The following is a 14763-nucleotide window of genomic DNA, read 5'->3' on the forward strand; positions in this document are numbered from 1 at the left end:
GGCTCCTGTGTCCAGTGTCCTGGAAGTGACCCTTGCAGCGGAAATTGTCTGAGACTCTTGCCTTGAGGCTGCCTTGGGGCTAGAGAGAAGTTATGCTACAGAGCAAATGAGATTGAAACAGAGATTTATTCTTGCTGGCTGGGGGCTGTCCTGCTTGCCCACCAATCGGGTGCAGTGCCCCATAAGCAGCATGCAGTCAGTGAAGTGGTCCTTTCAGCCAAGACCTGACCAAAGCCAGGGTTCCTCAGAGCCTGCCATCCTTCCGAGGCCTCAGGCTGGGTCTGAGGAGCACAGGCCTCAACTGGGAGCCTGCAGGTCTCTCCGCCCTACACTCCAAAGTTCTGAGGGAGGGAAGCCAGTTCTGGATTGGGGTCCCAGAACGTGAGTAAAGACTGTTCAAGAAGTCAGTGAGAGGCTGACAAGGAGCCCTGTGGTGTCCTAGACTGAAGATGGTAAACACTTTCATGGGCCTGTGATTCAAGGGCGCTGCAGTTGTGGTGGCCAGGCCTGGGCAGTGGGATCCTTGTTCCATCAGACATGGTCACACTGGTCTAGCTCTTTGGGTCGGGCCCCGGGATGGGAACAAAATGTTTTGGGGTGTCAGACTCCCGGACAGTGCCCTTTTACTCCTAGCCACTTTTACACCGGCACTTATCCCCTGACCTTCTGTTAGTCCATGCTGCTGGGGCCGGGGCAAACTGTCAACCCAGGGATCAGGTCGAGAGAGGGAAAATGTCATTGAGATCCAAAGGAGGTGTCAGGAGAAGGATGGGACTTTGGGCCCTAGGTAGCCACCATACAGAATGCAATTTTCAGGGATCCCACAGCTTTGCACCCCAGAGAGCTCTGGCTGGGGCCAGGTTTAGATTTACAGCTGGATGAGGAAGGTACGGAAGGGTACTGTGAGGATAAGGGGACCATTCACTTCCCTCTGGGTCCTCAGCTCACTTCCTGGAGATGTGATTCCCAGTCTGGGCTCTCACCATTGCCCTCTTGCTTCCCATACCTAACCAGGGTCTCTCATTTTGGGCTTGGGTTGCTTCATAGCGTCTAACTGCCTTCTGGTGATGATGACCTCATGCTTCCCCAACACGGGACTCAGCTCTCCCCTTTAATCAGCCTGCCCACCTTTCCAGCATTAGAAACAGGCAGGCTTTGCCAGGGCGGTATGCATGCAGTTTCGTTAGCTGCCGCTAGGTGGGCTGTAGAGTCTAGGCTGGGTAATTAGAGACATTTAATATCAAGTCTATGCACCACAAAAATGAAACAAACAGGAATCTCTCTCCGTGTGTATATATTGTGTACATGCACGTGTAGCAGAATTTATTGAACAACAAAATAGCAACCAATTTAATGACCGCAGATAAAAAGTGAAGGCTAATTTGGAGCAAGATGTAGAAATAGCCAAACACTTAGGTAAATCAGGCGCCTTCATTAGCCCTTAACTGCTAATAATTAAGCTCAATTTTACTTTTACTCTTCACTCCTTCTCGGAACAATTTAATTTTGGCTTTGTTGAGCCGTGTCTGAACCCCCGAGACATCTGGTCAGCCATTCAAGGTGTTAAGCCACCTTCCCCGCCTTCCCCTCCTGCAGCTTTAACTGCCCCGTGAAAGAACCTTATCTGTGATTGCTTTCTGCAAATCCCTGGAAAGGCCTTTGGTCTCTTTTGTCTGGGCGTCCAGCCCCTACGTCTTCTGTGTTCAGAGTGCAAAATCGGAGAGTGAGGGAACGTAGACATTCTTGCTCTGTTTTCCCAGGGCTGGCTTTTTGTTTTTTTATTTCCAATTAAGAAAAGCGTTTCCTCCCCTGATCTCATCTCCCGGCCAAACCTTCCACCTTTGGAACTGTGTCTTGTCTAGAATCTGTTTGCGTCTAATTCCCGTGGCACTCAGCTGACCTCGGTCTTTGTAGCGTGTTGGGTGCCCGACCTCGTCAACGGTGGCAGGCTGTTCTCTGTGATCATGATTTAGAGCTAGGGCCACCCACATCATCTCACATAGAGTCTTTTAAGCTGCAGGAAAAATGGTGCAATGACATTTTGGGATGAGAGCCTAAGGGTTTATTTCAGGGGGTTGTGACCATAGAGATCTCAGGACCAGCAGGGATGCAAACCACTGCCCCCCTCCTCCCTCCTGCCCCAGGAAAAGAAATCCCCAGGCACTGTGCTTGCTGTTTGACCTAGAGTCCTGATAGCCTTTAAGACCCGGGTCAAGAGTGAGGTGTCAGTGCCAGAGAGCAGAGGGAGTGGGGCAGAAACCGGATGCCCCAGTTGATGTTCCAGGCTTAGTTTAGAGCCCGGCCATCTGGGTAGGCTGTGCACACACAGTGTAGAGTACTTGTAAAATGAAAACACAGAGATCCTTGTCAAAAATGATTAAAAATATCAACATGGTCACAGCAGAACTTCTGCCCTAAAGCGAATGGGATGGGAGAAAGGCCAGAGCATCCCAAGGTGTCCTGGGGTTCAGAGGAACACCTTCAGGAAGAAACAAAACAAAATAAAACACTGGCAGCGAACCAAAGATGACTGGAATCCAGGCAGGGGTGCTTGGGAAGAGGACAGGAAGTAGGAATAAGAAGGAAGGGAAGCGAGACAGGGAAGGAAAAGCCCAAATAAGAATAAGTGGGCCTGGGGCTGGAGAGACGGCTTAGCTGTTAAGAACACTGGTTATTCTTCCTGAGAACCCAGGTTCAAATCCCCGCGCCCACATGGCAGTTCACATTGACCTGTAACTCCTGTTCCACTCTCTTTCTGGTCTCCCTGGGCACCAGGAGTGCATGTGGTTAATTTTGGCAGGTGATTTTTTTGTATGTGCAAGTTTTTTTAAACAATAAGTTTATAAAATTAATTTTTAAAGAAACAGCCATCTTAAAAATTGCACACCTCAACACCCAAACTCCCTACTACCAGGCTGTGCCCTGGAAATGTTCCACCACATCCCAGTGCCACCAGCTGGGGACCAAATTGCAACACAGTGACCTGCAAGGGACATGTCAGATTCAAACCTTAACACTGCCCCAATTCTTACAGGGCTCCAAAGTGCCCTTGCATCCCCAGCCTGCTTCCCAACGTTGGAGACATTCATAGCTACCTCACACAGTAGAAAATACAAAATCTCCTGAGTCTGGACCCATGGTTCTCAACCTTCCTAATGCTGCGACCCTTTAATACAGTTCCTCATGGTGTGGTGACCCCAAATTATAAAATTATTTTCATTGCTACTTCATAGCTGTGATTTTTGCTATTGTTACAAATCGCAATATAAATAATATCTGTGTTTTCTGATGGTGTTAGGCGACTTTTGTGAAATGGTCATTAGACCTCCTAGGGGTTGTGGCCCACAGGTTGAGAACCACTGGTCTAGATGGAACTAAGAACTTTATGGTGTCTTAGCAGAGATCTTTAATGGGAAGTGCATCCAAAACCACCACCAGTTCAGCCATAGAATCTTGTGTATGTGATCTAATGCCTCTGGACCTTGGTTTTCCCTTCTGTAAAATGGGGAGAGTCCTACCTCATGGGGTTATATAAAATGTAAAGTAGAGTAGATACCTAAAAGATATTGTTGATTGTTAACATCATATATAATATTTTATTATTCAGGGTGTGTGTGTTCATGTTGCCTTAATATATTTTTCATTACTAGAATGAAATACCCGAGGTATACTATGTTTATAAAGAAAACATGTTTACTTACTGTAGAAAAGTGGAAGTCCAAATAGTGAGTGTCTTTTCCCCTGCACACACACACACACACACACACACACACACACACACACCAATGCACACACACACAAATGCACAGGCACACACCACCCCACCAAACCTTGGCTGGCTTACTCCTGCTGGTGGGCCACAGAGCTGGTGGGCCAAAGAGAGGAGAGACCATATCTTGAAATAGAACTCCAGAGAGCCTTCAAGGAAACAACTTTAATCCTTCCAGAACCTTCCACTAAGCCCCGCCTCTTAAAGAGCTCAGTACTCCTACATCCCTTTGCTAAAGAGCTGAGTTTTGCTAGTAGTCCAGGCCAGTCCAAACTCACAGCCTTGCCATCTTCTTCCTCCACAGTCCTGGGATTACAGGCAAATGCCATTGTACTCAGCAGCCAACATTATCAACTCCTGAAAGGTCTCCATACCAAGACCTTCACTTCTGTTCAAGCCTCCAGGCCGGAGCTGGTGTCTGCCTGGTTCCACTCTCAAGAAGTCCTGGCCTTTTCCTCCCTGGACTCACTTTCATCCTTTTTACCTGTGTGATATCTCTTCTCGCACCAAGGGGTTGAATGGGACCCCACCCCCCAAAATATGTTGAAGTCTGACTGCCTGGTATGTTGACCGAGGTTTCTGTCCCACCCGGCCATCATTCAGTCCCAAAGAAATCACACAGAGGTCTACATTAATTATAAACTAATTGGCCTATTAACTCAGGCTTCTTGTTAACTCTTATAACTTATATTAGCCCATAATTTTTATCTGCTAGTCACGTGGCTTGTTACCTTTTTCTGTGACAAAGTCACATCTTGCTTCCTCTGTGTCTGGATGACAACTGCAGACTGACTTTTCCTCTTCCCAGAATTCTCATTGCCACGCCTCTACTTCCTGCCTGGTTGCTGTCGCCCTGCCTATACTTCCTGCCTGACTACTGGCCAATCATCATTTAATTAAAAATAATACAATAATATAATTTTTTATTAAAAATAATAAAAAGACCATTGTCCCACAGCACTGGGTACCTCTGAATGTGACATTATTTGAAAATGGTAAGTTATTGTTTGTTGCATTGTTTATTTTTGTTTGTTTTTGTAAAATTGTTTTTATTATTTTTTGCATGGGTATTTTTCCTGCATGTATGCCTGTGCACTGTGAGTGTGCCTGGTACCCAAGGAGGCCAGAAGAGGCATTGAATCTTCTGGAACTGGAGTTACTGACAGTTTTGTGTAACTGGAGAGTTCTCTCCTGTCCTCCAGTTCCTGATTAAACACTCAGGGGCTTATATTAATTATAAAAGTTTGACCGATGGCTCAGGCTTATTACTAACTAACTCTTACAACTAAATTAACCCATTTCCATTAGTCTATATTTTACCACAAGGCTCGTGGCTTGTTACCTCATATCTTGCTTCTCTGGCAACTGCTGGCATCTCTCTGACTCTACCTTCTCTACCTTCTTTCTCTCTGTATCTCTGTTTGGTTTTATTGCCTAGCTATATTCTTTCCTGCCATAGACCAAAGCAGCTTCTTTATTACTGGTAATAAAATACATTCACAGCATACACAGGGGCAACCTACATCAGTTGTGAGCCACTGTATAGGTGCTGAGGATCGAACCTGGATCCTCTGGAAGAGCAACCAGTGCTCTTAACCACTAAGCTATCTCTCCAGCCCCATTTACTTTTTACTTGGTGATTAAGTCTCACTAAGTTGCCCGGGCTGGCTTTGAATTCACTCTGTAGCCCTGGCAGGTCTTAACTTTTCAATCCTCCTGCCCCAGCATCTGGAGTGACTGGGAACACAGCCCAAGGAGGAGACAACTGTCTTGGAACAGAACACAGGATCCTAGGAGACAAGCCATGGCAGGGGTGAGAAAACTTGCACCAAGGAACTCCCTGGCTCTTCCCCAACCCACTGCTGTTCTCATGGAGCTGAGTGTAGCTCCTGAGTGAGGCCAGGTAGGGATTAGGGACTCCGGAAGATCCAGGTAACTGGTGTGGACACTGAGGAGAATGGAAAGGAGGAGGCAAAGGGGTCCTGAGTGGTGATGTATCTATCAGGCAGGGGCCAGGATGAAGGCAGAGGAGGCGCCGCTCTGCCAGTCTGGACTCGGTCTTGTGCGCCGCCGAGATCACTCTCAGGCTGTCAGATTGTGTGTCCTGGTTTCTGAAAGGAAAAATATGTCGCCTGCTGTATCAGTTAGGGTCTCAGTGGGAAACAGATGGCACACTCAAATTGGGTGATTTAAGGAGAAAGGTCTATTTACAAAGGTGCGGGCAGGGTGTGCAGAGCTGAGGTTCCCACAGGCTTTTGTAGAGGGCGGGAGGGGGCTGTTACTATCTCCCTCGAGCTGAAGGGACCGAGAGGAACCCAGAGACCCAGAGAGAGCCTGGTGACTGGCTGGAATCGTCTGCTCAGCCAACAGGGATAAACACCAAAAATAAATAAACATCCAGCTTCGCTCTCCTCCCGCCCTCCAGACTTCTGCTGGGCTCTCATTGGCTGAACCCTCACAGGATGCCAAAGGGCCACAGAGCCTGCTCTATGGGTCCCTGCAGGTCGGTACGGGAAGAGAACAGAGTGGCCTGGTCAAAGCCAGAGGGTGGGTCGGAGGGAGGGGCGAACTCAGGGCTGAAGAAGTGAGCCTGGCTGTAGGGGCTCCTTCTTGAAGACAATGCCTTGCCAGTAAAGAAGGAAAGCAGACTTATGGGGAGCACCAGAGGGCTCAGACACCCAAGACGGGTTCCTGCTTGTGTCAGGAAGGGGGCGTGTGATGTGGGGAGCTAGAAACACTTCTCATGGGTGTCACGGTCACCCGCACTCTGCTCCCTGCCAGTGCCTGATTTCTCTCAGGCAGCAAAGTGGCAATACTCCTGGTTAGAAAGGATTGGTGATCAGCTCATGTGATTAGGAGGGAGAGGGTGGGGGTCAGGGAAAGAGAGAAAACACAGCGGTGGGTCAGAGGCTCCCAGACTCTGGGGACAGCTGGGTAACCAGGCAGACAGACAAAGGACTCCCCCACCCACCCACTGACCCCTGCCCTCCTTCATGTCCCATCAAGTCCAATTGAGTCAAAGGTGCTGATAGATCGCCGGCAAAGATAGATGGAGTAATCAGAGTAAATGAAATTAACATGCACAGGGTAATCAACACTCATTAAGCCAATTTAGTCAAGTGATGACCTCAGTCAGCTTTTATTTAATCATATACTTAAATGTCAAATCAATATGCAAATCTCACCCAGGCCTTTTCCAATTATAACCCATTAAAACTTTCAAGTAAATCAATGCAGCCAGGCAGGGTGGGAGGGAGCAGAGAGAAGAAACCAGTAGCCCAGGCAATTGGACAGTGGGCCTTTGTCATCTGTCGCTCGCGGTGAACCCTTATCATCCATAGGTCTTCTCCCAGCTCCAGCATGCAGCATATAGCATGCAGTTTACCCTCCCAATCCTCCTCTCCCCTGGCCACGGCGTTAAGAAGGAGCAGAGAACCGGCTCACCCTCCTCATCAGGACCTCCCTGTTGCTGCTGCAGGGTGCCCAGCACTCTGCACATTCAGTGATGTCATGTCCAGTGTCCTCGGGGAGCCATCTGGACCTTCTGAAGTGTATCTCCAAAGACCAGCTCGCAAAAAAACTGAAGGAAGCTCAACAAATCCTAAGAAGCTGGGTATGGTGGCTCAGGCCAGCAATCCCAGCTGCCGTAGAGTCTGAGGCAGGAGGATTGCAAATTCAAGGCCTGACTGGGCTCTAGACTGATGTCAAGGCTAGCTTGGACAACCTAGTGAGACCCTGTCTCAAAATGAAAAGTAAAAAGAGGTTGGGGGGTGCATCTCAGTGGTAGAGCTCTTGCCTAGTCCATTCCACAGTCCACAAAAAAAAGCACCAAGCCAGGAGCTCCTGCTGCAGGGACCTCGCGTCGACCAGAGATCAATTCTGGTTATAAAGCGAACAGGAGCAGAGCATGCGTTACTGCCCCTGAGGCTGCACTGTGAGTGATGGCGAGTTTGAGGATGAACACCAGGTCTTCCTGAGACCAAGACCTCCAAGCCCACAGACTATGCGTGTCCAGCAGAGCCTACAGCCTTACTCACATTGGCCTTTTCCCACCATCAGTCCTAGGAACAGGAGTCTGCCTTCCTGGAGCCAAGACCCAGGCTCAGGCTGGGGCAGCCAAAATGAAAGAGCCTTTTGGAGCCTGCTTTTTGAGCTGTCAGGCAAAGCCTAGAAGTTTCTGCATGGTATAATAGCTGACCCAGATTGAAGACGTGTCCTGGGAGACACGTGTGGTAATTGGCTTGCATATGGCTCCGTAGTGTCAGGTAAGGGGCTGATGGAAAATGACTGGACCTATCAGCGACCATTGGCGTGAAAGAGCCAACCCTGACAGCTCTGATGGTTTTAGGGCCACTTGCACAGCCTTGATTATCCACAAAGGGTTAGAGCCAGGAGGCCCCAGCATGGGTGAGGCTTGAAGATCTGAAGACACAACCCTACACATACCAGCCAGCCCAGGGCCGTACCATCAGCTATAAAAAGATCCCAGTCCATTGTCCCAGATAAATCAGAAACGGCCTGATCCTGGTCCCAGTGTGCCTACAGGGCCACTGAGCAAGGCGACAAAGAGGCCTGGTCAGTCTAACACTTTTCCAGGATCAGCCTTGAAAGTCTATGAATCAAGAGCCCTTCGGTTCTAGGTCAACACGGATGACTGGACCTCTAGAGACAAGTTGGAGCTGGTCTTGGATGAGAACAGCAGCCTTCCATCTTCCCTCCTGAGGGGTTCACAGCCTTAAGGTAGAAGAGAGGAAGAGAAATGCAGGGACACAAAGAAGGCTAGGAAAGTAGAGAGAGACATGGCAAGCCAGAGCTATGGGCTCACTGAGCTGGGAACACTGGGACATGCTAGTTCACGTCATCATTTTTAGATTTTATTTGTTTTTTATGTGAATAAGTCTTTTGCCCACAGAGATCCGAAGGCATTAGGTCACCTAGAACTGCAGTGGCTGATGGTTCTGAGCTGCCGTTTGGGTACCAGGAACTGAAGCAGGATCCTCTGCAAGTACAAGAAGTGCTCTCAACCACCAAACCATCTCTCCAGCCCCTCATTTATCCTTTGAACAACCCTAGCATTCAGGGGCTGCTGACGTGGTATGTATGGAGAAGAAGCCGGAGCTGAGACAGACAGGATAATGGACTGGTGAGAATGGATGATTTCTGGACAGACTTTCCAGTAATCACCACTAAGGAAGCAAAGGTGAGAGGCATCTAGGGGCCCGGGTCTGCCAGAACAAACCATGGTCTGTCTGGTGACTGTCCTGTGGGGAAAGGTAGCTTCAAAAGCAGTTTCTTCATAGACTGCTGCTGCCAGCCTTAGGCCAGGGCTTCAGAGGGGAATGGGAGAGACAGGCAGCACCTGGGGATTCCTGGGGAGGAGCAAAGGGCAAGCCTGGGGTTCCCACGGTGGGTCCCAGTGTAGCGGGATTAAAGGGGGTCTTTTTAGTACGCTTTTCAAGTTGTGTTTTACAAAGTAAAGCCATTGTGCTTCCTGGCAGGTTCCTCGCCCTCTTCTCTCCAGGATTTCCCAGACTTTCTTGTCCTCCCCATGGGAATCCTCTGGACTCTGTTTTGTCCCTTTCCAGCATGGCCAACTCCCTTGGTTCCCCTTGCTTCTTCTGCTTCCCCTTGGTGCAGAGTGACTTACTGGAAAATCCGTCCAGAAAACACAGCCCCGACTGGGGCAGAGTTGCCACCCCATGGGAAACACCGAAGCTCTGAGTTGCCTGACTGCCAAAAAAAAAAAAAAAAAAAAAAAGCCAACAGGATCGGATAACAAAGAAACTTGGGACACATCTCCAGACTCCAGAGAATTCTCATGAGGCGTGCAAGAAAGCCCAAGAAATGCTGGAGAACAGGTGGGGAGCACCTGCCAGCAAGTGTCTCCCTGTAGTGAATGGGGACAGTGCGGTCAGGGGATGCAATTCTTGGATTCAAAACACACTTGAGGGATCTCCGCTCAGTCCTCTTTCTGCCAAGAAAACCCCGAAGGTTTAAAGCAACCTCTCGGGCTCTTCCAGTGGACAAGAGCTCAAGAGGCAGGTGGGCCACAGGTGGCTCAGCCACGGTGACTCGTGGCTTGGTAGTAAGAACAGCAAGGTTTGCTGAGAGTCTAGGTCCTGGGTGTTCCAGGCAACGCCAGAGAGGAAACAGAAGAGCAAAGCCTGCAGGCTAACACCCTCATATGGCTCAGTCCTTGGCCTCTTAGGCCTCCACCCCCACTACCCCCACCACCCCCACTCTGTGACACACCTGCTACATGCCAGGCAGGCCTCTTAGCCCTGGGGCGGGGGGGGGGTGCACAGTCCTGCAAAGGGAGACAGCCAAGGCCACTGTCTCCCTGGTATTAGAAGGCGCTGTGTAGATTGAATGACACCCATCCCTCAGCCCCCAGCCCTCACCCGTCCACACAATTCCCAGCAGGCTCCACACATTTAGATGTTCCAAGTTCACTGAAACCTCCACGTGTGGGTTTCCAGCCCAGACCTCTCCCTTACTGTCTGTACGTATTCTCAATGGCCTCCCTCATGGCTGCTTCTGTATTGCTAACAAGTATCTGAAGCCCAGCATCCTGAAGGAGTCCATACGGTCCCCCTCTGCAAAGGCTGCTTCTACTCCTCACTCAACTGGAAGTCTTCCTATTTTCCCTTCACTGCACACGGGCATGTATGTACACTCAACCCAATTCATTGCCAAGAACTTCTGGCCTCAATGAAAAAAAAAAGACGGGGGGGGGGGGGCAAGGGTAGGCAGTAGTGGCAATCACTTTTAATCTCAGCGCTCGGGAAGCAGAGGCAGGTGGATCTCAGAGTTTGAGGCCAGCCTAGTCTACAGGGTAAGTTCCAGGACACTAGGGCTACACAGGGAAACCCTGTCTTGAAAAACAAAACAAAAAAGGGGGGATGGAGAGGGAGCAAGAAGCACATATCCCAGCTAGGCCACTTCCTCCCGTCATGCGGTTGCTCAGCTCCTTTAACAGGCATGTTCTCCCTTAAACCAGTTGCCCTGGTCATAGTATCTCTTCACGGCAACAGAACTCTAAGACAGAACTTGGTACCAGGAGTGGGGGATTGCTGTGATAAGCCAGACCATGATTTTCTTTGGAAGAATGTGGACTTTGGAATTTTGGATTAGGAAAGCATTTGAATTCTTTAAGTAGGGCTTCACTAATAGGAGCATGGAAAACAGTAATGCTGAGGGTGGTTTGAACTGTGGGGGGCCCAGGTCAGGAGGTTTCAAAGGAGAAGAATTTTAGTATGTGGCCTAGAGACTGTTCTTCTGACATTTTGGCAAAGAATGTGGCTGCTTTTTGCCCTTATCTGAAAAGTCCGCCTGAGGCTAAATTGAAGAGTTTTGGATTAGTTGCACTGGCAGAGGAAATCTCAAAACAGACTAGTATTTGCTCTCTCATGTGGTTATTGCACTGGCAGAGGAAATCTCAAAACAGACTAGTATTCGCTCTGTCGTGTGGTTATTAGTGGTCACTCTTATTCAAATCTCCAATGAGCAAGGGAAAATAAAAACTGTACAGTTTGAGGAGAAAGGGGGCCCTAGCAGTGGAATGGAGCTAAACCCTGTGTTCAGAGAGATAAACAGATTAAAGAAAAGTCTGACGTTAAATGGAATAAAGGGAGTGGTGACCTCAGGGCAAGACCCCACCCATCGAATTTCTCAACTTGTGAAAAGGAATTCAAGAAAATCTTAGGACTGGGTTTGGTGATGAATGCCTTTAAGTCCAACACTCCCGAGGCAGATGAAGATGGACGCTTAAAAGAAATCCCACACTAGCTCAGAATTGAGAATAATAGTTGGTTATTTATTTAGGGGTGAACTCACAAATCAATATCCTCTGCTGGAACGGAGAACAGCAACTGAATCCCGCAGCCGGAAAAGAAGCCAGATGCAAGCTTTACATCGGCATAAATAGTATAAGAGGCCACACCCAGGTGGGTGGGTAACTTAAAGGCTACTGGCTGTAGGGATTCCTACAGCAGGCAGAGGCAGCAGATCTATGAGTTTGAGGTCAGCCTGGTCTACAGAGCAAGTTCCAGGACAGCCAAGCTTAGGCAGTGAAGGAAACCATCAAAAACAGAAAGCTGGTGAAAATGTATTTTTACAAAAAGACCATATTAAGCATGCCGCAGGGTTTGGCAGCTTTGGCCGTGTGGTTCTGACTTTAGAGTCAAGGACACAAGAAAGGGGTTATGGAATCTCCCCCCACCCCATGACTAAGAACAGCAACTAAGGCCAGGTGTAAGGGAGGTGTCCCTGCATGGAGGCCTAGAGAAGCTACTGTGTGAAGCTGTGAAGGTGAGGCCTGGATTGCCTTGGAGACCCCAAGATGTTGGAGATGCCAGAGCAGTGGGATAGCTGCTGAGGAGGTCTGCTAACAGGGAGTGGAGCCAGCCCAAGAGAGAAAAGTGTGTTGCAGCCAATCAAGCTGAACAGAGTTGGAGATCTGAAGAGTACTTTAACATCAGACATGGGGATGCAGAGTGTGGAGTTTACCCAGCCGGTTTCAGTCTTGCTTTGGTATAGTATTTCCTCACCCTTTTGGAATGACGATGTATATTCTGTGCCATTGTATATTGGAAGTATGTGATATGTTTTTGTTTATTTTGATATTTTAGGGGATTACAGTTAAGAGATTGCTATGAGTCTCAGAAAAGACTTTTAAACAGGGTTGAAGCTGTGATAGACTATGGGGACTTTTAAAGCTGGACTTTATGCATTTCTCCATTGCGATGTAGCTGTTAGCCTACGAGGGCCAGGAAGTAGAATATCGTTTCAATGAGACTGCCCCCATAGACTCAGAGGGAGTAGCTCATTAGAAGATGTGACTTTGTTGGAATAGGTACAGTCTTGTTGGAGGAAGTGTGTCACTGCAGGTGGGTTTTGAGGTCTCAGATGCCTAAGCCAAGCCCAGTGTCTCACTCTCTCTTCCTGCTGCCTGCTGATCTGGATGTAGAAGTCTCAGCTGCCTCTGCAGCAACATGTCTGCCTGCATGCCCCCATACTTCCCGTCATGACAATAATGAACTAAACCTCTGAAACAGTAAGACAGCCCCAATTAAATGTTTTCCTTTATAAGAGTTGCCATGGTCATGGTGTCTCTTCACAGCAATAGAATAGTGACTAAAACAGAGACTTAAAACACCAACTTGTTCTGTTACAGTTCTGAAGACCAGCAGTTCAGACGCGGTCCCAACAGGCTAAGGTGTGTCAAGCTAGTTTCTTCTGGAACCTCCCAAAGGACCGTCTGTTTCTTCTTCTTCTCCTCAGCATCGAGTGGCTGCCTGCATTCCTTGGCACACAGCTCCCTCTTCTATGCTCAGAGAACTCTAGTGTCATTCAGTCTGCTTACATCACCGAGGCTCCAGCCACCTTCACCTCCCAAGAAGCCTGTACGACATCATACAGAGAGAACCTCAAGATCCTTTATCTGGCCACATGCTGCCATAAAGGGAGGAGACACAGGTACTGAGATGTGGGGAAGATCAGGCAGTTCGGACTGTCACTCAGCCTGACCCTGGCAGTCCCCATGTTTGTTCTAGCCTGTCCTCCACCTGGCCCAGGACTTGGTGCCCTCAGGGTGCTTGGCACACTTGGTGAATGAACACAGTGACTGGATAGAGAAAGGATGCAGTGTTTGGGTGGCCATTAGAGGCGCCAGGGCTCGCAACAGGCCAGCGGCGAGGTCAGCCGTGAAAACTGCAGCTTCTGAGACTCCTTTCCCTCCACCCACCATGACAGAGAATATTCTCTGTAATAAATAAGAGATCAAACCAGACAAGTCGGTGCAGAGCATAAGGCAGGCAGCTGGAGCTAAAAAGGAAGAGCCTCCTCCTGGGGACGGGACTGAGCATGGAGGGTTAACATCCCCAGACATTCACCTCCCACACCTTGTCCTAGCTGCACACAGGGCAGGGTGCTGCTTCCCAGTCCTGCTGGGCATTCATCAAAGAACCCCAAGTGCGACTCTGGGGTAGTTAACAGAAACCTAGTCCCTGCCCCCAAGGGGATGCCAGGCCACACACTGGGCACTGAAACATCCTATATCGTGCGTTCCTTTCCCCAGAGGGCTGTCCCGTGAGCTCTCCTGGCCACAGGCTTGTGTTTCCCCACCCCCCACCCCTGGGCTTCTGCTGCCACCATCCCTCTCCAATCACTTCCTGTCCTGCCAAATGCTGCCGAGAAGTTGATGGGAAGGTGAGTGGAATGGCCACTGGGAGGTACCGCATTTGCTAGGTGATGGGAAGGAATCAGGTTGCAGTCAGCTGAGGATAACAGGGCAGGTGAGGATCCTCAGACATAAGCAAAGGAACATGAACAGCAGGGCTTTCTGCAATCAGCTGCTACTGTCTGTGTGGGGTTGCCCCATGGGTATGGCACTCGGGGACTCCTTTAATCCTTTTTCTGTGCTGGTGCCCTGAAGATTATTAAAGCCGCTTTACAGGCGAGGAAACCAAGGCATGGAGAAAGAAAGGAACTTGCCAAGGTGGGCAGCTGTAAACAAAGTCAGGAACTGAATGGACTCTGTCTAGACTATTACTTCTAGAAATTTGACTCAAAGAGAAAATAAGGAAGTGTGGGGGATGGGCTGCATCCGAGGGATCTTATGGATGGGGATATAATTTCCTAGGCATGTGTTATATGCACAGGTGTCCCCCCACTTACAGTGGGAATTGCAGCCTGTCATAGGTGGGCATGATCGGAGACAAATAAAAACGTACCTGCCCTGCAGAGTGTCACAGTTTAGTACTCAGACTCTGCAGAACATCAGCTGTCTGCCCTCATCAGTGTGTGGCTGGCTGCCTGGCGCTGCACTCATGGCGTCTGGCCTGCATCAAGAAAGAGAAGCACGCTGCAAACTGCTAGGGGGGCAAAATCCAAATTCTCTACAGAAGCATGGCTGCTACTAAATATGAATCACTTCTGCGCCACCATTAAGCTAAAAGTCAGAAGTGGAGCCATTGTAGGTCGGAGGCTGTCTC

Source organism: Microtus pennsylvanicus, chromosome 13 (assembly GCF_037038515.1).
Source record: "Microtus pennsylvanicus isolate mMicPen1 chromosome 13, mMicPen1.hap1, whole genome shotgun sequence".
NCBI classification, from domain to species: Eukaryota; Metazoa; Chordata; class Mammalia; order Rodentia; family Cricetidae; genus Microtus; species Microtus pennsylvanicus.